Source organism: Protopterus annectens, chromosome 2.part1 (genome assembly GCF_019279795.1).
Source record: "Protopterus annectens isolate FY-2018-M chromosome 2.part1, PAN1.0, whole genome shotgun sequence".
Taxonomy (NCBI): domain Eukaryota; kingdom Metazoa; phylum Chordata; order Ceratodontiformes; family Protopteridae; genus Protopterus; species Protopterus annectens.
The window spans coordinates 306283896-306308051 of record NC_056729.1 but is presented as its reverse complement, the minus strand read 5'-3'; the positions used below and the strand labels follow the sequence as shown (position 1 = coordinate 306308051).

The 24156-nt window shown below is 40.8% G+C and overlaps 1 protein-coding gene across 3 annotated transcripts in view; it reads left to right on the top strand.

Annotated features, from left to right (window-relative positions):
• Positions 1-7340: 7340 nt before the first annotated feature.
• The window catches only part of LOC122794035, a 1121292-nt gene continuing 1104476 nt past the window's right edge, over positions 7341-24156 (top strand). For 2 of the 3 annotated variants that reach the window (XM_044062148.1, XM_044062146.1), the window contains exon 1: positions 7341-7596. The gene's annotated coding sequence lies outside the window, so the exon portion shown is untranslated. The remainder of the gene's footprint in view (positions 7597-24156) is intronic. The other variant, XM_044062149.1, reaches the window with a different exon arrangement.

Here is a 24156-nt window from a genome sequence, read left to right as displayed (position 1 = left end):
ATGGATATATGCACCACAGAATAGTAATAGTAATTCACAATCATGCATCTGGAGCGTTTCTCCCTGGGCCTTGGCTGAAAATGGACTTTGTCCCAGTTGGACTTTCCAGGTAAACAAATGTCAAATAAATACATTTTCTGTAAGCTGCTACCATCACCTGATTAAAAAGGTTTAGGCAATGTCCAACATTAAGTGAATAATAAGAACCAAAGCATAAGACCTCCTCTGTGTTTGCCAAACTATGTGGGAGCAGCGAAACTGTAAGCTGCTGAAAGCTGTACATGAACAAAAACACATACATGAGGTTTCACATACTTGGCAGCAGTTGTCTCAGTATACATCTGTCCATATTTCACTCTTGGATAAAGAACATGAAGCTTACCTTTGGGGATATTTCATACTTCTAGATTTATTTCTTCCTTGTACTCTAAATTTTTGGGGTTATATCTGTTCACAGAAATTTATATTTTGTGTGTTTGTCTGCATGCATGTGTGTGTGTGTGTGTGTGTGTGTGTGTGTGTGTGTGTGTGTGTGTGTGTGTGTGTGTGTGTGTGTGTGTGTGTGTCTGCATGCTTGCATGCCTGCATGTGTGTGCTTATCTTTTTTATCAAAAGAACAGTTCTACAATTTAAAAAAAGTGTATTGTACTGCTCTACCTCCATACTGTGCTTGTGTCCAAGTAGATCTTACATTAGCAGTATCAATGCTGCAAAAGGTAGCACACTGGCCTTTAGTGCAGAAGGCTGTGGGTTTTATTCCCACACCAGGTAGATGGACTGCTGACACTGCAGTGCAGCATAAGGAGAGTGTTGCTTGAGTGGGTCATCCTTTGGATGAGATATTAAACTGAGGCCCACATGCCCAGGGAGATGTAGAACATCCCATGACACCTATTAAAAAGAGTCAAGAAGTTGCCCAACACCATGGCCAAACTTCCCCTAGTAGTATAAATACTTCCTGAGGTCTCCTCTGAAAAGAAGCTACCAGGCTAGTGGGATTAACGTGGTTAACAAAGACTAAAGAAATAAAATAAAAATTTAATAAGTCTTAGTGAGTTCTAGTGCTCAAAAGAAGCCCCCATACGTCAATTGTATTTGTAGATTCTACACATTTTATTACTGCTACAATGCCCTGATTTGTATGTATTTTGTACTGAAGACTGGGAGGTTTCATGAGGAGCTTCTTATAGGTTCATAGATTCATAGGAGGCTACTAGGCTAATAGCCCTAGGGCCTCTACAAGCCTAGCCATGTAAAAACCTGAACACCCTTACTGACCATATTTAGACAGCCATTGTTAGCAGAGTGATTCTGTGATCAGCAATGACTGCCCCTGTCCATGACAGACATAGGTGCCACCCCTGGAATGAATTTAAGGTCACCTATCTGGTTGTCAAGGTTGCACTTGAATAGGGTCATTGAGGAGCTCTGCTTCACATGGAGTGGGAGCTTATTCCAGAGGAGTGATAATCACTGGTCGATATATCTGTCTGTCCAGCATGTTCTGTTGATGTCACAGACTAGGTTAAGATCCCTGGCATGAGTTACTGTTGTCCCATTTGATTTGTGGATGTGCAGCAATTCAATTAGGGCAGGGCCAAGACTGCTTTGTAGGTCAGGCATATGTCGCCTCTCAGCAGCCTGTATGGTGTTGGGTACAGTGACAGGGTTTCCAGTCTATGTATGTCATGTTTTGGAGGCCCTGGATTCTCTTGGTAAGAAACCTCTGCGTTCTGTGCAGTTGCTACAGGTGTCTGGTGAGGTACATACAGAAGACAGCATTGTACTCAATTAGTGGTCTGATAAGGCTCGAAGACAGTGGAGCTATAACCTCCCTGGTCTCTGATGCGATAGCCTTATTTATGAGATGCACAATGTAGAATGATTTTCTTACCATACGGATACATGGTGATCAAAGTTTAGATTGCTATCAACCTGTGTTTCCAAGTCTTGCACCATTGAGTTTGAGCTTAGAGAGGTACTATCTATATCATAATTAGCAAGGGCTACTTCCTTGCCAAAGGGGATAATGAGGAATTTTTTTTTTGCATTAAGGTTTAGTCCGTAAGTTTGGCAACAATCATTTGTCTGTGTTAGCCCTTTCTGTAATATGTTATCATCATTGGGAGACTCTGTGATTGTGCCCAGTTTACAGCCATTTGCAAACTTGGTAAGCCACATGCCATCTACCTTTGCCTGGGCTTTTGAGAAATAGATTCCAAACAGTAGAGGGCCCAGCACATATCCTTGTGTTACCCACTGGTAACTGGCCTATTGGTGGAGATGGACTCCACAACTTTGACAGAGTGTGCATTCTGTTGGTGAGCCAGCTGGCTAGCCATCTAGTAATGTATGGGTTAATCCCCAACTGGGGGAGTTTATCATAGATACCTGAAAGGGGGATTGTATCAAAGCCTTGGCTAAATCTAGATAGGCAGTATGTACTGGTTTGCCCTCATCCAGGGCTTTGGTGACATTCTCAAAGAAGTCCACCAGGTTTAATAAGCAAGATCTACCCTTGATGAAGCCAAACTGGGTTGAGTCAATAGTTTGAAGGTGACCTACATCCTTCTGGATAAGTTTCATGATGATTCTTTCCATGGTCCTGCAGATAAGGCTGGTTAGGCTTATGGGTCGATAGTTCCCAGGGTCAGTTGATGGATCCCCTCTGTGCAACGGGATTACTGTTGCTGTTTTCCACTCTGCTGAGACAAGGCCAGTTCTCACGCTATGGTTAAAGAGAGTGCTAAGTGGTTCTGCTAGGTCTTGTATTAAGTTGTTTAGTAAGCAGCCTCGGATATATTTGGTCCCATAGAGGCTGTGTTTTTGGCCTTGGAGAGTGCGTCATGACCTGTTCTTTGGAGATACTCAGTAGATGACTGGTGTTGGGAATGCTTTGGGGTATGTCAGGTGGGGATGGGGGGTTAAGTGATTGCCAAATCTGTCAGCTAGCAGGTTGGCAATTTCCTCAGGTTCAGTGTGAGTGGTACCATCCACTATAAGTTAGGCACACAGCATTCTCTTAGTTCTCGGACATAGGTTCATAGGTTCATAGGTTGTTACTAGGCTATCGGCCCTAGGGCCTATACAAGCCTAGCCATAACAATTCCCTGGCTATTTCTTCCCACAGTATTTACTTCCCTGGACCCCTGTCTAGCAGGGTGACTGACATGATCCCTGGGGTGAATTTCCTATCTCCCATCCAATCATCAAGGTTCCTTTTGAAGAGGGCCAAAGAGGCACTCTGCTTGACATGTATGGGCAGTCTATTCCAGAGGCTGGGGAGTCTCTGGGTCAGGAACCTATCCCTACAACATGTTTTGTCCATTGTGATGACAAGGTTTAGATCCCTGGAGCATGTGTCTCTGAGGGATTGGGATTTCTTTAAGTGTAGCATGTCCAACAGCTCTGGGTTTGACATGGCCTTGTATGTTAAGCAGAGATCGCCTCTGAGTAGACGATATGCGACAGAGTATAGGTGGAGTTTTTTTAGATGGTCAGCATGGGGTGTCTGCTTTAGGCCTGTGATTCTTTTAGTGAGGTATTTCTGCGGCCTTTTTAGTTGTTGCAAATGTCTTGAGAGGTACATACCAAATGGGGCATTGTATTCTATAATGGGTCTAATGAGAGATGAGTACAGTGGGACAAAGCTAAAGAATGCTTTATGATTGTCTTTAGCTAGGGCTGCTAATTTAGACTTGCAGCTAGCCTTAGAGGACTTAACAAGATATTTGATTTGCTTGTTCAAGCTGTGCAGTACATTCTTCCTCTGTTGAGTTAGTTCCCTCCTGTTCTTAGATATCAGTTTCTTTCTTTTGTATAATGGATTTATACTTAGCAATCTGCCAGGGTGGCTTGTTTTTTGGGAAGACCTGGTTTTGTTCCTGTTAGGTATAGCTGAGTCAATGCATTTGTTTAAGTGGCTATATAGGGCAATTGTGTATTTCTCTGCATAGGCGATATTGTTGTCTGTGTTGGCAGGGACTTTGAAACTTTTTATACCTTTGCTTAGTTGGCAGTAGTTTGCTTTGGAGAATTTGTTTCAGTTTATTTACTCCTGTCGGGGTGTTATGTTTGATCTTTACTTCGAACAAGACAGATTTACAGTCTGGCCTTACCAGGGAGGGCAACATACAGGGGGTAATGCAGTAACCCCCACATTGGTGAGCACTAGGTCCAGGATATTTGAGCCCCTTGTGGGGCTGCAGACCAACTGTTCCAGGGCATTTGAATTAACAATGTCCAGGAACCTTGTAACAGTCATGTTTATGCTAATATAAGTCACCCAATTGATGGAAAGACAGCTGAAATTTCCCATGACCAAGATGTTTGGTTGTATGTTAACAAATCCAGGTAGGCAGTGTGCTTCCCCTGATTCATGGTCAGGGACCTGTAACTAGCAATGATGTTGAAGGGTATTTTTCCTATAGTTAATTGGATGTGGAGTAGCCCAAGAGAGTCATATTATTTCACCCATCTAGAGGTGTATTTGGTTTTAATGAAGATGGATACACCTCCACCTTTGGTTCTTTCATGCTTGTTTTGGGGTCTGAATGTCTGAAAGTCATTATAGCCTTGTATGGCCAGGGTGCTCTCAGCACCCTAGAACCAAATCTCTGTGACCGCACCAACATCAGCATCTTCCAAGGTGATTTGTGTTTCCAGTGAGTGCAGTTTGCTGTTTAAGCTCCTAGAATTAAGCAGCATGACCTTTAGTTTGTCTTTAGTGGATTTCTTTACATTGGAAGTTTTGTTGTTTGGACATTGCCTAAAAAAGTCACTATGGGGGAGGCAAACATCTTTGCCAATATCTGAAAGCCTTGAGGAGACAGGTGAAGGTCATCTCTGGCAAAACAGTGTGGACTGTTGACCATGTCTTCCCAAGCAGATAGATATTAGAACCAAAGAAGTGACACCAAAAGCTAAGCCAGTTATCAAAACCAACCATTTTTTGTCTGTATTGTGGCATCATCCTTGGTGAAGGTAGAATGGTGCTTATGGCTATGGACATACCTGCCTGGTTCACATAATCTGAGAGTTCGGTCATATCTCTCTTCACGTAGTCTAGAGAGGTACATCTCAAGTCATTTACATCAGTATGTACTATGATAGCATCATAACAGTAATTGTTGCTGAATGACGTGCATGCAAGCATGATTTAATGGATCCTCGCACCTAACAGGCAGCTGACCGTGACCTTCTCCTTGTTCAGCCTGATGAAGGGGACATCTGTATGTCTCACTACTGAGTCACCTATAACCAGAAAATTTGGTTTTGAGGTGTTTTGTCTTAGAAGCTTAATTGTTATGACACTGATATGTGTGTTGTTATGTGTGGCAATAGATTCTATTCATGTAAAAGTATGTGTATTTTGTTTGCGCTTGGAAGGTCACTGATCTTTTGGTATGTACTTAGTGGGTACATCCGTGTATGTGGGTTTATGTGTTTTGACCTCCTCTTGTGTGAGAAGGAAGGTGTTTGTGCTGACAACCTGTTGTATGTCTTGTTTGTTGTCATGTGAAAGCCCTGATTCTAATTTCATGGTATAGTTACAGCTCTCACATACTGTATTTGTTTGCTTTAGGAGCAAGTGGTTCTCAGTATACATGAGGCAATTGCTACATTGCCTCAGGGTGTCCATGTCAATCAGTTTGGCTGAAGTAATGATGGGAAACTGTAAGTCCATTATGGCAGGTATATATTGTAGTGACTAGTGGAGATGGGCTAGATGGGCCGGGATTTGCTTGTGAGACTAACAAGGGCAGCAATTCTGTGGAAGACTAAGGGTGGAAGACTGTGTCAATGCCTCAGAATGCGCAGCTGAGTTTCTTACAGGAAAGCAATATGCAGCTGCTTTGTGCACAGCACAGAGAGGCAATGGAGCTAAGGGGGGTTCTGTAGCAGTTATCAAAGGAAAATTGTTGTTTCTAAGCTTTTGCATCTATACATGGAAGCGCTAACCCCCATTTCATGGTGAGCAGGTATGCGCAAATGAGGTGTGTAAATGCAAGTGAAGTTAAACAGATTAAACACAAACTAGGCAATGGGAGAGCCAGAAACTGAGCCTTATTCCAACAATCTCCAGCTCAGATGGGTCCAGTGCTGCACACTTCTGTCACAATGGTGCAGGAGAGCCTTCTTAATGGAGGATAGCTGGTTTTAGTGCTCAACTCATGCCAAACAGACTAGATTCAGCAAATCTGAGTCTGTCCTATGCTATGAACTGCAGAAGTACTAGAATTTCAAAGTGCAGAAAAAATAGTCAAAGCAGCAATGACAGGAAAAACATGAAACAGCAACAGAGCATAATACAATTCAGAAAAGTGCAGTGCAAGCTTAAAATATACTTATTTTTGCTGATCACAGTAGATGCCTTGGATTTAGTTCGGATTCAGTCCAGGTCTCTGGCTAGGTTGCCAAACCCGGAGCAGCTCTGCAAAACTGAGTACAAAACCAGGCAAACATGGTGCTTAAATACAAGCAGAGTTAAACAGTTTACACACAAACTAGCCAATGGGAGAGCCCAAAACTGGGCTTTATTCAAACAATCCCCAACTCAGATGGGTCCTGGGCTGCACACTTCTGCCACAAGGGTGCAGGAGGGCCATCGTAATATAGGATGGCTGGTTTTAGTGCTGAGTTTATGCCAAACAGCTTAGATTCACCAGATCTGAATCTAGCCTATGCTGTGAACTACAGAAGTATTAGGATTTCAAAGTTCCGAAAAAGCAGTCAAAGCAGCAGCAACAGCAAAGAATGAAACAGCAATTGAGAAAATACAGTGCAGTGCAAGCTTAAAATATGCTTATTTTTTGTTGATCACAGTGGATGCCTTGGATTTAGTTCAGATTCACTCCAGATCTCTGGCTAAGTCTCCAAACGCGGAGCTCCTCTGCCAAACTTCTCTTTGGCATTTCCCATAAAACAACCATGTGCTTTCATGCTACTCAATTTAACATGCAAAAAACTACAACTGCAAATAAAGCAGAATGAAGTGGACTCAGGCTACCATGATGTATAATTCGACCAGACTGGTTATAATTGTACAGAATTCACAGAAATATGGTTCTTGCCTTACTTTCACAAGGACTCGTATCCCTACTGTTTTGGTCAAATAAAGTTTTTCAGATATCGCTGTTGTCCCAAACTGACTGTAAGAAACAAGTGCAAAGACATACTCTGTACACTTTTGTGAAAAAAAGCCTATCATGAAATTACACGACAGGTGATAAATCTACACATATTTGCCTATGTGGACAGTACCAAGTACTACAGCTAAACATTTTGGTACGTCATGTAGAGCTATGGAAATCAAGTCAGTAACACCTGTGTTTGGATATCACAAGCGTGCTGTTGGCTTTGTGATATCACTGCCACTTTCATGAGGAACAGCTCCACCCTTTCCAGCCTGTTTAGAATCTTTGCCACAGTGAAACCTTTCAACTTCCTGTAAGGCTTTCAGGAGCTGCTGGAACATGATTTCTTGTCTTATTCCTCTGGAGAATTATTTTTGATCAAGTGCAAACACTGTCATGTTATTATGAATGATGGCCAGAGCATGTGAACAACTGTGAAGTGGACAAAAGGCAGTAGAAGGTAAGATAACCTTTTTTGTATAATACAACAAAATCAAATATCAAACATTACCTTTGCTACAAAAAAAAATAAGTCATTAAAAATAAAACAAAAGCATCTTAAAGTAATAGTTGGAATAGCATATATACTTTTGACAAACGTAGAATCCCAGGAACCAGATATCAGAGAGTTAATTTTGTAAATCAGCAAACTGCATCTGTATTCATTAACAACGGGGCATTTGTTTAGTGATGTTTAACATTTACTTTTCTCATTGATGCACTCTTTGCATGCCTTCCAGTGTTTTCATACTAAACCAAACTTTAAAAGGTGTGTTTTGCCTGACATGGCAACTATATACTCAGTTAATGTTTGCATGGAAATGCATTTTGAATGTGTACTTCATATTCTAATTGTCCTGTTAAAAGCCATGATTTGTATAATGCAAAATGGTTTGCACAACAGGTTATAGTGGTTTTAGTGGCTGAAGACTCTGGCATCTTAACTTTTGCATTTGTTTATTATTAACATTACCATTCTTCTTCATTTTTGTTGTCTAGCTTGTAAGGTAACATTTTGCCTCTCTCATACTGTCGATCTGTATGTTTTTAATTCTGGGCATGGTAAAGCATGCCAGACTTTGACAGCGTGTTTATTAGCCATAATGGGTGCACTGGTGCACAAGGAGTTCACCACCTGCCTTTGCTGGCTGAGCGGTTGCTTGAGTGCATTCCCCAATGCAGTACAGAATAAAGGGGCAAATAGTAACAAGCATTTCTTTAACACAAACTCCTGCGGCAGGCCTGAGAAAAATGATTTTTCTGATTTCACTGGTCAACAGCAAGTATTCTCCAAACTGGTCTGCAGTAGTAAAACATTTAGGTACATTTTCTTTTCATAACAGTTGTAACAAGAGAATGATACCACCATTCTGTTGTGGATGATATCACAATTAGGAGAATGCCCTTATGTGTTTGTCTTCTAGGCAGCATAACTCATTTCACAAAGCAGAACATGCTATAAGTGACAGCCGGAAAAAGTAGCAAGAGTGAGCAATGCATTTACATCAGCTCACAGATGTATTTCAGCCCAAAGACCTGGATTAAAGGGAAGTAAGACACAGTGTTTGGGTTTACCTGTGTGTTAATGAAAAAGGAGGATACATTCATACACAATGCTGGACTGCTAACAGGAAAAAAATGTACTCTGCTAATCACCATGATTTCATATTTGCTTACTCAGGAAATAGCAGTGGGTTGGTTCATTGACATGGTCCACTGCCACTTATATGAATATAAGTTCTTGTCTTTGCTGTAGTTCCAAGGGAAAAAAAGGCATGTTCCACTGAAGAATGACCCCACCTAATCCTCCTTACTATTGCATTACCACTATTCATTACACAGACATTTCACTCCACCATTTCTTATTTTTCTCTCTCAACACAGTTTTACTAAATTCTAAACCCATCTTGACCACTACATCATATGTAAATATGTGCTTCAAGTTTTTTTTTTTTTTTTGCTGTACTTAAAAGTATTTTATCATGCTTAAGTTTATGTACTTGTCTGTATTGGAGCTTTTCTCCTTGGGTCTCCACTGAAAATGGATTCTGGCTCAGCTGGAACAACCTGGTTAACAAATGTCAAACAAATAAATAAGTAAAATAAAATAAATAAAGTATGTGGTCCTTGTGATGTTCCATGGAATGCACTACCCATCCATCTTATTATAGGTTCAGAGGTGGTTGCTGGGCTAGTGACCCAACGTTCTTTATAAGCCTAGCCATGTCTGCCCAATATAATATCAGAGAAACTCAATATAAATGATCTTTCCTAAACTCGAGACTTTAGTTAGCAACAACTGCAGATATATAGGAGGGTCACAGGTGAAATCCCCGGCAGGAATTTATGGTTTCCCATCCAGTTATCCAGGCTACACTTAACAGAGTCATAGAGGGGCTTTGTTTGATATGAACTGGTAGCCTATTCCAGAGAAGTGGCAACCTCTGCGAGACATTTCTGTCTCTCCAGCAGGTTCTATTTATATCGTATGCCAGGTTAATGTCCCTGGAGCAGGTGACCCTTGTCCCATTTGACTTGCAGATGTGCAACATTTCCATTAGGTTTGGATCTGAGATTCCTCTGTAGGCCAGGCACAGTCTCCTCTAAGTAGTCTGTATAATACTGAGTATGGTGATAGCGACTTCATGACATGTTATGGAGACCATGAATATTTTTGTTTAGAAATCTCTGAGGTCTCTCAAGTTGCTTCAGGTGCCTGGTAAGGTACATAGCAAAGGGAGAATTGTACTCAATTACTGGCCTGATGAAGGTCGAATACAGGGGTGTTATGACCTCTTTCACTCTTGGGGCAATGCCTTTGCTAATGAAGTGTGCAACGTAGAATACCATCCTAACCACAGTAGACACATGGTGGTCAAAGTTTAGTCTGATGTCATCTTGTGTTCCCAAGTCTCTCACTACTGAGTTGTTACTTAGGGTATTATTATTTATATGATAGTCTTCAGGAATATCGTTGACTGAAGGGGATGATAATGCATTTCTTAGCACTGAGTTTGAGTCCATGGCTTTGGCACCAATCATTGGTTTGTGTAAATCTCTCTTGAAATATAGTGACATCGTTTGGGGATTCAATGATTGCACCTAATTTGCAGTCATCAGCAAACTTAGTCATGCGCAGCCCCTCTGTTTTGGCCTGAACTTCTGAGAAGTATATTCCAAACAAAAGGGGGCCCAGCACTGACCGCTATGGAACCCCACTGGTGACAAGTCTGTTAGATGAGGTAAAGTCCCCAACTTCAACTGAGTGTGATCTGTCAGTGAGCCAATTAGCAACCTGTCTGTTGACATAAGGGTTGATATTCAAGAGTTTACAGTGATGCCCGAATGTGGGACTGTGCTAAAGGCCTTGGCTAAGTCAAGGTAGCTGTATGCACAGATTTGCCTTCATTTATGCTCTGGTTTTTGAAGAAGTCCACCAGGTTTAACAGGCATGACCTGCCACTGACAAAACCAAACTGTGTCGGATCAAGGGTTTGGAGATCACCTATATCCTTATTTAGAAGGTCTATGATGACTCATTCCATGGCCTTACATATAAGGCTGGTTAAGCTTAAGGGTCTGTAGTTCCCAGGGTCTGTTGCTTTACACCCTTTATGAAGGGGGATGACAGGGTGGCCATGGTGGTGCAGCAGTTAGCATTGCCACCTCACAGCAAGAGGTTCTCCGGTTTGATCCTCGGCTGGGGTACCTTCTGTGCGGAGTCTGCATGTCCTCCGTGTGGTCGCATGGGTTTCCTCTGGGTGCTCTGGTTTCCTTCCAAATACATGCTGTAGGTGGATTGGACACTCTAAATTGGCCCTAGGTGTGAGTGCGCGTGTGTGTATGTGCCTTCTGTGGTAGGTTGGGTGCCAGGCTGGCAACTTGACACTGTAAAACTCCACTCCCAATCATGAGCGGACAGGTGATCCACTGTGGCAACCCCTAACCGGAAAAAGCTGAAAGAAGAAGAAGATGAAGGGGGATGACGGCTGCTGTTTTCCATTCAGCAGGGAAAAAAACAGTACTCAGGTGGTGGTTGAAGAGAGTACCTAATGGAGTTTCTAACTCATGTTGTAGACCATTTAAAATGCAACCTGGAATACCATCTGGCTCCATAGATGCTGTGATTTTGGCTTTGAAGAGAACATTAATGACTTGCTCTTTGGAGTGCAAGGTGGGAGAGATGTAGAGGGAATGCTTGGTGGAATGTTTGGAGGGGACACGGGTGAGAAATTTTTGCCAAACCTGTTAAGTAATATGTTAGCTATTTTTGCAGGATCAGTGTATGTGATGCCATCCACAGGTAGTTCAGCACATGCCTGGGTCCTACCTTTTAGGTTATGGATATAGCCGAAGAATGCCTTATGGTTATCCTTATGTATGATTGCTAAATTTTTTTTGAAGGTGCACTTAGAGGATTTTGCAAATTGTCTTATTTGTTTAAGCAGAGGATGGTCTTCTTGCAGTGCTGGAACCAGTATTTTAAATTCTTAGACAGCAACTTTTTTATTTAACATTTGTTTATCGGGAAAGTCCAACTTGGAATGAAGCCAATTTTTAGTGAAGACCCAGGAAGAAATGCTCCAAGTGCATGCCTTTGAAACATGGGAGGAAACCCACACAAACACAGGGAGGACATGCAGACTCCACACAGAAGGCACCCCAGCCGAGAATCGAACCAGAGAACCTCTTGCTGTGAGTTGACAATGCAACCGCTGCACCACTGCACTGTCCTTCCTCTTGTTGTAGAACTTATTAATGCTAAATGTCGACCAGGGTTGTTTTTTCTTGATGATGTTGTTTTGATCCTATCAGGTACAATTTTGTCAATACATTTGTGTAAGTATTTGTACAGTGCATTTGTGTATACCTTAGTATAGTTGTCAATGTCATCTGTTGGAAAAGGAGATTGGAAATTATTTTTGCCATCCCTTAGATGGCTATAATTAGCTTTGGTGACATTTTTTAGCCTGATTTCACCTAAGAGGGTTCAGGTTTTATAGTTACTTGAAATGTGACTGATTTGCGATCAGATTTAATCAGTGAGGGTCCTATACTTGTGGTGATGCAATAGTCACTCATATTGGTGCGGACCAGGTCGAGAATACTTGAGCCTCTTGTGGAGTTATATACTGTTTGTTCTGGGGCATTATTAACAAAGTCCAGGAACCTTTATGCGAGCATGTTGGTCCTCATATATATTTCCCAATCAATGGAGGGATTGTTAAAATCACCAATGACTAGATTGTTAGGTGTAATTTAATTGATTCATGTAGGTCCAAATGAACAGCTTTGGTATCTTGGTTCATTGAAGGGGCATATAGCTAATGATGACTTGAAGTGGGGGTCTAACTCATAGTTATTTGAACTTGGAGTAACTCCATGGAGTTTTCCTGCCTAAAAAGTCTAGAGGTGTATTTATCTCTGATGAAGATAGATACTCTTACTCCTCCTTTGATTCTCACGAAATCATTTTGTGATCTGAAAGTGTGGAAGGCATTGCAGCCATGCAAGGCCAGGGTACTCTCTGTGGGCCTGAACCACGTTTCTGTGACTGCACAGACGTCAACATTCTGCAGGGAGAGGAGTGCTTCATGAGAGTGCAGTTTCTGATTTTAATTCCTAGCATTTAGTAGCATAACATTTAGTTTCTTCATGAATGATATTTTCACATCAGAAATTTGTTGTTGAGACCTTGCCTAAAAAGGCACTATGGGGGAGGCAAATGCCTTAGCTAGTGGCCAAAAGCCTAGAGGTGACAGGTGAAGACCATCTCTGGAAAAGCAGTGTGGTCTATCAGCCATGTCATCCCAGGCTGATAGGAACTGGATCCCCTTAGAATGATACCAGAAACTAAGCCAATTGCTGAAGTCAATCATTTTTTGTTTATATTGTGTTATCATCCTAAGTGAGAGTAAAATGCTGCTCGAGGCTAGTGACATACTTGCCTGAGACACATATTCATGGACCTCAATAATGTCTCTCTTCATATAGTCCAGTGAGGTATATCTCAATTCATTCACACCAACATGAACTATGACGGCGACATAACAGTATTTGTTTTCTAGAGACTTGAGTGCATGTGTGATCAGATGGATCCTGGCACCCAATAGACAGCTGACCATAACCTTCTCCATGTCCAGCCTGGTGAGTGGGGCATCTGTGTGTCTCACAATGGAGTCATATATGACTAAAAAATTTGGTTTAGATGTGCTTTGCCTTAGGGGGCTTATTTGGTGAGACACTGGTACTTGTGTTTTTATGTGTATTGAATGCTGTAGGTGCTGAATTAGGTGTGTAATGTTTGTGTTTGGAAGGTCGTTGGTGTTTAGGTAGGTTTCTGGTGAGTACCTCCATGTATGATGGTTTATGTGTTGAGTGCATAGTTTGCATAGGACATGTAGTATGTGAGCTGACAACCTGCTCAGTGTTACTGTTCTGTGTGCGAAAGAGCAAGGATTCCATATTCTTCCTGTGGGTGCATCTCTCACAAGTTGTACTTGGGTGATTTAGGAGTAGAGGGTTGTCAGTGTAGATCAAACAGTTGCAAGACTGCCTCAAAATACCCATGTCAATCAGGCTGATAGGAGAAATGGAGAGAAACTGACCATCCATAATGCTAGTTAAATCCTGTTTTCACAGTGGGGAGAGAAAATGGAGGGGTGCGGTATAACAGGGTACTCTAAATGGGGTCTATACTAATGAGGTGCTCTATATAGGGTCTATACTAATGGAAGTTCTCTAAATTGTATGAGACTATTGTAGATTTGGTAGTGTTGAGATTGTTTAAGGGGCAAAAGCATATCTGAGGTACTCTCTGAGCAGCTATGCACAATTTAAGGACTTCTTGGCTGGATCACGGGTAGCTACAAAGGGAAAATTTATCTACTGAATTTTTTGCTTCGTTAACTGCCAATGGTTACCCTCACTGTTTGGTAGTGTGAGATGGTGTATGGAGGTGCACTATGCGTAAACAGATGAATACAACAGAGCAGTGGCTGGTTGCCTAACTCTGTGGAGCCATGTTAAAACAAACACAAACGTATCCAATTTGGGGGCTTCTGTATCAACAGTGAGCAAGCTGAATTAAAGAATTTAACCAATACAAAAGCTCAAAACTGAGCCCTGTGCAAGCAACCTTCAGTCAGATGAGTCCTAACTGCACTCCTCTGCCACAAGAGTGCAGGGGGGTCCTCTACAACAAAAGATAGCCTGGTTTAGTACTCAATTTAGCAAACAGAACCAGATTCAGCAGGTCTGAATCTAATCTATTGTACAGCAGACAAAAAGTGCAACAAATCAGCAAGAACGGTTTTAGAATATCAGCAATATAGCAAAAACACACTTTAAAAGTGCAAAATAATGTATAAATTTGTACTGCAGAATGCAACACATTCATTGGATTGCCTAGATGAATACAGCAGAGCAGTGGCTGGTTGCCTAAATCTGTGGAGCTCTGTTAAAATAGTGAGCAAACTGAATTAAACAATTTAGCCAGTAAAAAAGCTCAAAGCTGAGCCCTGTGCAACCATCAATCAAATGAGTCCTAATTGCACTCTCCTGCCAAAAGGATGCAGGGGGGGCTCTCTCCAACAAAAGACAGCCTGGTTTAGTGCTCATTTACAGAACCAGATTATTAACAACTGTAGCAATCCCTTTATACCACCGTGCATCCAAATAGTAATCATAGAAACCCTTCTACATCCTCAGTCATTCTAACAATGGACATAGTGCACATCTCCTTGCAGGCATGTTTGACGCCCGTGCCCTAGACCAGCAATCAAGGAGCCTCAGTCCTCACCACTAACACCAGAGAGGGCACCTCCTATATGAGGAAAGGATAACAAATACACTCAGTAAAGTTCAATTTCCCTTAAGAGCACACAGAGATCACAGTCAGTCTGGGGCTGGTTGCTCCCTTGGTCCCCAGATCCCCAATAAGACTCCCCACTGGCAAAGCTATATGGTCCAGATCTCAGCCTAGCTGGGCAAGCTAAAATCTCCAGCACCCTCACTGTCCAACCAGTGCTTCGTGTCCCTGCCCAAGTAGCTCACAAACACACACACACACACACACACACACACACACACACACACACACACACACACACACACACACACTCACACATACACACACACACGCATTTTGAGATAAGAGTTTATACAACCACACAGACACTTCTGGGGAAGGCTAGCACAGGTTCTCCAGCTGTGCCCATTTTACACCAACTATACGGTAGTACCAGCTGCCACCAACCAGCTAATATTATCAGCTACCAAAAGGCCCTTAAAAGGGTGTCCAATTATTACTGTGCAATATTATTATCCTATTGGTGATATGACTAATCAGTCTCAAGGCTTATTAGAGTGACTTGGTACAGGATCCTTATATACATACAATGTACTCTTAGAGCTTAACTTATCTCTACACAAATCCAGCCACGTTAAAAGGTTTTAAAATATTTAATAATAAATAATTAAAACCACAAGACAATACTTTCTACTACACAGTCAGCGCTAGTCAAGAGTTCAGAGATCACATAGAAATACTTAAAATAAATCAGTAGTACAGTTCTGACATCACAGAAAAAACACTTAGTCTAAACTTTATAGTTCCTAGCTAATCTAAAAGAAAACACAAGTCTAAGATAACTTACATAAGACAACAGGCAGAGTGCTGATGAGTTGGATGATCAAGACAAAAATGCTTAATGCCTTCTGATTCTCTCTATTTAAATTGCTATTGCAGTTCTGATAAACATTGCATCATCTTTTACACTTTCCTGGTGTTCCCAGGCCAACAGAAACTGCATCTATATTCTTTTGCACTTAGGGAGAAACCAGAGCAATAAAGGCCATTCCATATGTAAATTCTGGTCGTTAACTTTAGCCTGAAAACAATAGGCAGGAAGCCTTCATCTAGCCCAGGTGGAGCCGAATTGTAAACATCAAAGGCAGTCATGAAATAATTTTAATTTCAAAGGACCAACAAAAAATGCTTGACTTAGCTTTTTTTACAGCAGATGGCAATGTTGCCACATTGTTTTAAGTTAAACATTTTACAGCATATTCTTTCATTAAAAAAACAAGCTTGTAGTTCAACATTCATATTTACAAATGATAGAATTATCTGCACAATTCTATCTGGCTAGGCTGTAGCCTTCACCCAGCTCTACCAGGCTTCACAGCATCTATGCTGGATTCATTTTCATTCTGCACTTCCTACTCATGTTGTAAACATAGCTATGCACCAATGTGCAGTAGCTGCCACCTGGTATACAAGTCACTATGATAACAAGATGCTTAATGTTTCCTTAATTAAGCTCCTGTCACTGGCATAATTTGTGTGACCAGTTTCATGCAGTTATTCACCCATCTAACCTCTTCAATCTCCCATTATACCAACACCTTTCATAAGAACCTGAAGCAGACTCTGGAACAAGAATGGGTCCTGCATTATAAATCTCCTCAGAAAGCTTTTATAAGACTTGCACTGTGTTTACGAAAAAGTTAATACAGGACCTCTGTTTTACAATTTAATTATGACAATGCTCTAGACATTTATAATATCTCCTCTTCATGAGCAGTCCTAGTTTCAGTTTGGTAAGAAATAATTAACAAGACATCATTAACCAAAGGTTATGTGTAAACTTGAAATAATTTTTACATTGTCAAATACTGCTTATGTTTGTAGTCTCTAATTGATCAACATGTTGTTTGCCTGTGGTTAATGCATTCAGTTCTATCCCTTTACCACTCGTTCTCTTTCCTTCTTGGTTCTGCAGCCTTCATCAGTTTCCCCTTACAAGCTTATTGTGTTAGTCTGTACTGGCTGTGTTCTCTGCTGTATGCTTTTGTGTGCACAAAATACCTCTTCTTTTCTTTTTCTTTCCTCAAATGTCTCTTTCAGCTTTTGAGATTCATGTCCTCCCTTTCTTTCTCTTCATTCCATGCAGTCTACCTTAATTCCATGCATTCCCTTCCATCCAGATAATTCAAGTCATTCTGATTTCTTTCTAACATTACCTCTTCCACAAGGTTCCTTATTTCCATGTTCTCCCATGTACCCTATTCAGCAGGCCACACAGCTCTGGTATTTTTCCTATATATACTCATACACTTAACATGCCATTCCCTTCTCCCATAGTTTTCCTTTTGGTATATGGTGCTGCCCTTTATGTTGATGCGTGTACAAAGCTGCTAATTCACATGAACTAATAAGATTAAAGAGAGAGAGAGAAAGAAAGGGAGGGATATAGAGAAATGTATCCATTCATTTACCAAAGCTGCTCATAATGTTGGACTTCCCTGCTGTTGTATATCAGACAACCTTTATTCTTACTATTATTCTGTGCAAATAGCACTGTATATACATTTATCATTGTCGATGTACTGTCAGCTGGGGAAATGGCAGATTTTCTGGTTATTTATTTTATTTTACTACATTTATTTTAACCGAGTAATTCACTGAATGCAAATGTTTCTTTTATGGGGTTACCCAAAAGCACTGGCTGGATAAATGACTTACTCAGAATCACACAGTAAGCAGGTGAAGGCTGAATGAGTCAAACAAAAACAGCTTTTTAACAGCTCAGATATAGCCTTACTTAATAAAAATGGCAAGCACAATCTGGTCTCAAAATATATAATGTATCTTTTAAGGCATTATTCTTCAGCTTGTCTACTCTGACCCAGTGGTGAGTGTCTGATAGAGGTTCTCAAGTGATTCTTACAGAGTAGGTAGAGATCACTGGATTTAGACTATATTCTACGTGTACTCCCCACATTGGAATTCTTTCTGTCTTGTTGATTTCAGGATAATAGATGTGTCCATGCTTAAATGATATTAGGATACAGGAAATCTGATTCACTTGAATAATTTTATTTATTTTTTTATATCTGATTAATTTATTATTTTTATTTTTTACTGCAAAGGCTTTTTGTTTGCATCAGTGGTTATTTTAATATTTCAGACTTTATATGTTTTATTTTTATTTTAATTTTCTGTAGCATGGGGAAGAAGTGGCAGAATTAACATTTACATTTTATATTGTACTTACTTTCTGAATCCTATAAATTTAGTGTTTCTATGAAGCTGCCCATTTTTAAAATGTGATAATTTTAATAACATGGACTACTGTTTTTTTTTTTTTTTTTTTTAATAATGGAAGCAATGCATAGAACAATTTATCCAGCAGTCCCAGCTGAACTAAGAGAATCAAGAACAAGGGAGACTTTTTGAAAAGCACATGTAAACAGATTACTTACTGAACGTCTTGTGTCCAAGTCTTTATGGACATCCACTTGAACTACTATTACAGTGGACATAATGTAATAGGCATTCCTACAGCTAGATATTCAGTACTCTATATTAAAGTATTTTTTGCAGCTGAGACACACTATATAAGCTAGTAATTTTTAGTGTTCTAATTCTGCCCAGGTATGAAAACTAAGAACTACTTTACTGGTGTTCACATGGCTTTAAAATCAGAGGTAAAGAACAATTAAAGGGGCTGTGATGAAGTGAAGTACATTTTTCAAATGCTTACATGGCAAGTCATTAATGCCTTCAGGTGTTTAAAATCCAAGGTTAATAAAGAACTTAAGATTTCTTGATAAGTTAATAGTATCCTAACAAGGTTAAAACTTTTGGAGAGCAAGATTCTACTGCAAATAAGTAAATAAAAATAAAGTGTATCACAGGGACATTTTTTATGCTTTACATTTAACCATTAATTTCAAAGTTCATTCAAGGGAGATTGTTTACTAATTACATCCAGTTGGTTGGGTCTTTGTAGACTAAGCTAGCAAAAGTTTCAAAATTGTAATCTTTCCTGCATTTTAGTGTTTGCCTCTGCAGTAATTGCTTAGATATTTAAAGTTCCTTTTGGATTAGCCTTTACCTTAAACATTTGTTCAACAGGCTACAGAACTGGAATTGATTTCATTATATTTTAGAGTACACTGAATTATAAAGATTATACCTACATAATTTTTCCAGAAATCAGATAGTATGTAGGAAGTTTCAATAAACATCATTTAATGCAAAATCCAGTTGTGGCATAAATGTACAGTTTGTCAGCATATATGTTGTGTCTTTTGGCTTTTCCCAGGTTAGGGGTCGCCACAGCGGAACTCCGGTCCGCTAATGATTGGCAGTAGATTTTTACATGCCGAGTTGCCAGCCCTCACGCACAACCTTCAACAAAGGTATGTCCATTCATGTATGTCTCCACACAGAAGACGCTCTAGCTGAGAATCGAACAGGACAATGTCTTACTGAGAGGCGACAATGCTACCGCAGCACCATGTCAGCATATATAATCAGATAATTTCTAACTCGTAGTTATTATTCTTTAACTGTGTTAGAAACCTTAAAAACAACATCCAGCCCTGCACAGAGCTAACAGCAGATGATCTCACATGCTCAGACCCAGACGACATAGAGCTAAATTCATCTGCTACCAGATTGGCTGACTTCGTCCCCTCTCCCCTCCGACAGTCTCAGAGCTGCTATCCTTATTTATACCCACTCCCTTAAATCTCCCATGAGCAACTTCTCATGGCACTTTCCAAGGCCAAAAACACTGCTTCTGTGGGTCGGGATAACATATCAGACTGCTTACTGGCCTGCTTGACACAGAACCTGTCAGAAGCTATTTAGTGTTGGCCTCCATGGAGGCTTTGTGTCATATGAATGGAGGATGGTGACTGCCATCCCAATGCACAAAGGTGGGGCATCAACAAACCTGAGAAATTATAGACCCACAAGTCTGATCAACCTGATCTGTAAGGCTATGGAAAGGATCATTACAGAATTAATAAATAACACAGATAACCTACATGCTCTTCATTCAAGCCAGATAGAATTTGTCAAGGGCAAATCCTGCTATTTAACCTAGATGACTTCTTCAAGATGGTCACTGAAGCAAAGGACGAGGGCAATTCAGTACATACTGCATATATAGATTTTGTAAAGGCATTTAACACCATCCCACACTCAGGTGTCATAGATAAACCATCTCACGTAAAAGTTAATCCCTATGAAATCTGTAAGATAGCAAACTAGCTCACAAGCAGAACCCAGAAAATCAGGGCGGTCTGCTCTGCCATCTCCAAATGACTTGCCACTAGTGTTGCACCTCAGTGGTTCAATCCATGGGCCTCTCTTCTTTGGCATTTACTTCTCGGATGTCAAAGCTATTATTAAGGCTTTATGGCTAACAAAGTTTGCAGATGACTTTAAACTTGATGCCATCATAAAATTACCAGATCCTTCAAAAGGCTGTTTCTCAAATGAATAGCTGCTGTCATAAGCATGGACTAAAGCTAAGTGCCAAGAAATGTATAGTACTATTCCTCAGCAGGGAGAGCGTCCCTTGTACGTATCACAGTAACAGCACGTCCCTAAGAAGTGATCCAGCAGTTTGGGACATGGAACCCTATGTAGGCATCAAACTGCCCTGGAATCATGTATCCACTGTTGTAAGAACATCCTTTTTTATTGCACAACTTATTACTAATGGTACAGCATCCAAATCCAGGGATACAATTATTGTCCTCCCACCCTGATCAGTGAGTATAATGCCCTCCTTCGATATTTAACTGTCCAAACATCTCACCCAATTTAAATACCCACAACACTTTGTTACTAAGAAAATCAATGGCCCTAAATTATAAAAACTATGTGAAGTATTTACAAGCATTGTCCCTGTTCTTGGTGTCATATAGGCTACTGAAAGGCTATCTGCTGCCTTGTGTACAGAGCCTCAGCAGACCTTATCCTGTCAGACCAATAAACATCCACTCAAGAGATCTAAATCTGTTTTTCAAAATAAATAGAACATGTTGGAAGTATAGATATGTATCACAAAGAATACCACTTCTTTAGAATTGGCTTCCTCTCCACAAACCGCAAAGTTCTTCTCTTATACTATTATGGATAGCCCCTGGTTTAGCACCCTTGTCCCTGTAAATGTTCTGTTCTTCTCTGAACTATTTATACCCAAAATATAAGGTCTAAAAATACTTTTTTAAGTGAATGTATGGCTAGGCTTCTAAAGATCAATAGGGATCAATAGCCTAGTAAATACATATGAACATATAAGCCTAAATTATATGTGTAATATACCAATGTCCCATGGGAAAAGAGATGAAGGAATGACTCTAATTTGTGTGTGTGTGTGTGTGTGTGTGTGTGTGTGTGTGTGTGTGTGTGTGTGTGTGTGTGTGTGTGTGTGTGTGTGTGTGTGTGTGTGTGTGTGTATGTGTGTGTGTGTGTGTGTGTGTGTGTGTGTGTGTGTGTGTGTGTGTGTGTGTGTGTGTCTTTGTGTTTTGAATTCCATAACTCAATAAATAATTTTCTATGTAGAGAAGAGAAGTGAGAACAATTCCATTATTTAAACGAGTTAGGATGTAAAATAAAAATAACCTCTAAAGTAAGCGACCTTAAATTTACTACATTTAATAATGGCTGGGATTCAGAGAATTTTGCTGCATTGCGGTGAGTGAATTTCCATGACAAGCATCTACATGCAGGGTGTGTGCAGTTCAGAGACATACTTACCACTAGCGAGGAGTCGCAAGTAGCAGTGTTGGCTTTGGTGTATGGTAATGGTTGTATAAAGACATGGTAATGCAAAACATTGTTAAAATGAGTGGCTTGGTATAGTCAGATGAGGAAAAATAAGATGGCAGAGTGATTCATAAACATATAAATGTCATACAGATCTGAGAAATTCATGTAAATGAACACTGCCAAATCTCCATGTTTGTTCTAGCAGAATTGTGAAAAATATTAGGGGTTGCCACCACAGGCTCTTATTGCCAGTATCAGGTACACTAGTTTGCACTAACAACCATGGAGACACAATGTCATCTGGCTATGCCTAACATGTGATGGACTCAATGACATCTGTATTGTAGACTGATATTGTTCATATGTTCATTGGCAAATAATAGGCTACTGATAAAAAAAAACTATAGTAAACCTAGCCAATAACCAGCAGTCTGAATCAAACCCTGTGCCTCGTATCTTGCAGTTGTGAGGTAAACACCCTAACTATTACGCTAACTCCCATGTGTGGATAGTTAGGCCATACAAGACTTTGTGGACATGCGTAGGCCCCATCTACAGCTCTGTGGGAATCACGGATTACCTATCCCAGTAGATATCAAGGTATGTGTAGTTTTACATATACTAGCTACAGGATCCTTTTCGTGACTTATTGGGGGCACAGTGGAGATTTCTCAGTCATCTGCTTTGTGAATACTCCATCCATTTCTTGATGCCATGCTTCAGCATGTGGTGGAGCATACATGGGTCCCACATACCACAGAAGAGAAAACAAAAACTGTGTGAGACTTCTATGATATAGCAAATTTATCTGAGGTACTGGAGGCCATAGCCTGCAAACAGTGAAATAAAGGTGCCATCTTGTGAATTGAGAAGAAGGTACATGAACCACAAGGGGTATTACTCCATCAACTGCCAGGTTGTCTGTAATGCACAGTGTATCATCTACAATGTATCTGTAGGCCACCCAGGCAGTTAGAATGACACTGATATGTAACATACCTGTGAGCTTCACCAAAAAGTGCAAGGTGTGACTTCCCCCAGAGGCATCTTATTGGTGGTACAGGATATGCACTAAAACTTTGGCTGATGACACCCATCAGAAATCCACAGAATGAAGCAGTCCAGGAAAGCAACTATGTCCAATTACAAGCAAAGAGCATCACTGAGCACATATTTGACTGATGAAAACACACTTTTGATGTCTGGATTTGTCTTGTGGTGCCCTGCAGTATGATCCTAGCACATGCGCAAATATATTTCCAGTACGTGCAATGGTACACAATACCATACCTGTGAGGCAGTTACAACAGGGAAAAAGTTGCAGGAAATGCATTTCCAAGCACAACAGGCAGTAGAGATTGATCCAAATATGAAGTGAGTGGAATAGCCATCAGCAAGTGATGATCATGCTAGATGGAGGTGGGCACAGTATGCAGTGGCATTAGCAAAGACATGTGGCTTGCATATAGTTGCAGCCCATAATAAAGCAGAGTAAAGCAGATACACTACAGTAATGTTATTCATGCAAAAGCAACACCAGGCTGTGCTTACCATGCATAGGCTGGCCACACTGTGCATCGGACATAGGAAACCCAAGTAACAGCCTGTGAAAGGCAGGGCACAGTTATCATCATTTTACAGATGGGAGAGCACATGTGTGGATGTGTTTCACAGGAAAATGTGTGAGTACTGAGGACAGTAAAAAGCTAGACTGCACTTGTTTGCATTGAGTTTGATTTTAGTGGGGGTATTAACATAAAAGGTGTTGTGAAGGGCCAGAATCACTGGAAATGTGTGTGGATGTGTGAGATACTTGGGTCTGTGCTGGTGTGAGAGTGTGTCTGGTGGGACACTGCCTCAATAGTAGTAGTAGGACTGCATGTAACTCTACTGGATGGGATAAAGGCATGCATGGTAGAAGGCTGAGCATTCAATGTATGTACCCACCTATGAGAGCTAGCTGTAGAACGAGTTGCACTGGTACTACCACAGCCCTGGCTAGATGTTAGCATGATGTGTGACTATGAACAATGTCTGTTACCAGACATGCCACTGCCATGACTGCCATGACCCCAGGGATATCCTGTGTTGGCCGTAGACATCTCCACAACAGATGCAGCTGTGGAAGTGCTAGAACTATGTAAGTGTGATCCAGATTGCCCATGACCACAATGGCCATTATCCATGTAGCTAACAGTGGAATAGCCTCATCGATGGCATCTCATGCATGTTCTGGGAGCTTAAGAGGACATACCATATTCAAGTATGTGACTTACTCTGTTAAAACAGTCATACATAGGGTTCATGAACTTCCAAATTTAAGCTCTCACAATCTACATCATCCTGACTAACTCTGCCATGGTTGTGAAGGCACTAGGCCTGTGCCTTTATGACGGACCTGCACATATGCTAGGTTGTGACCATTGACACCAACTTCAGGTT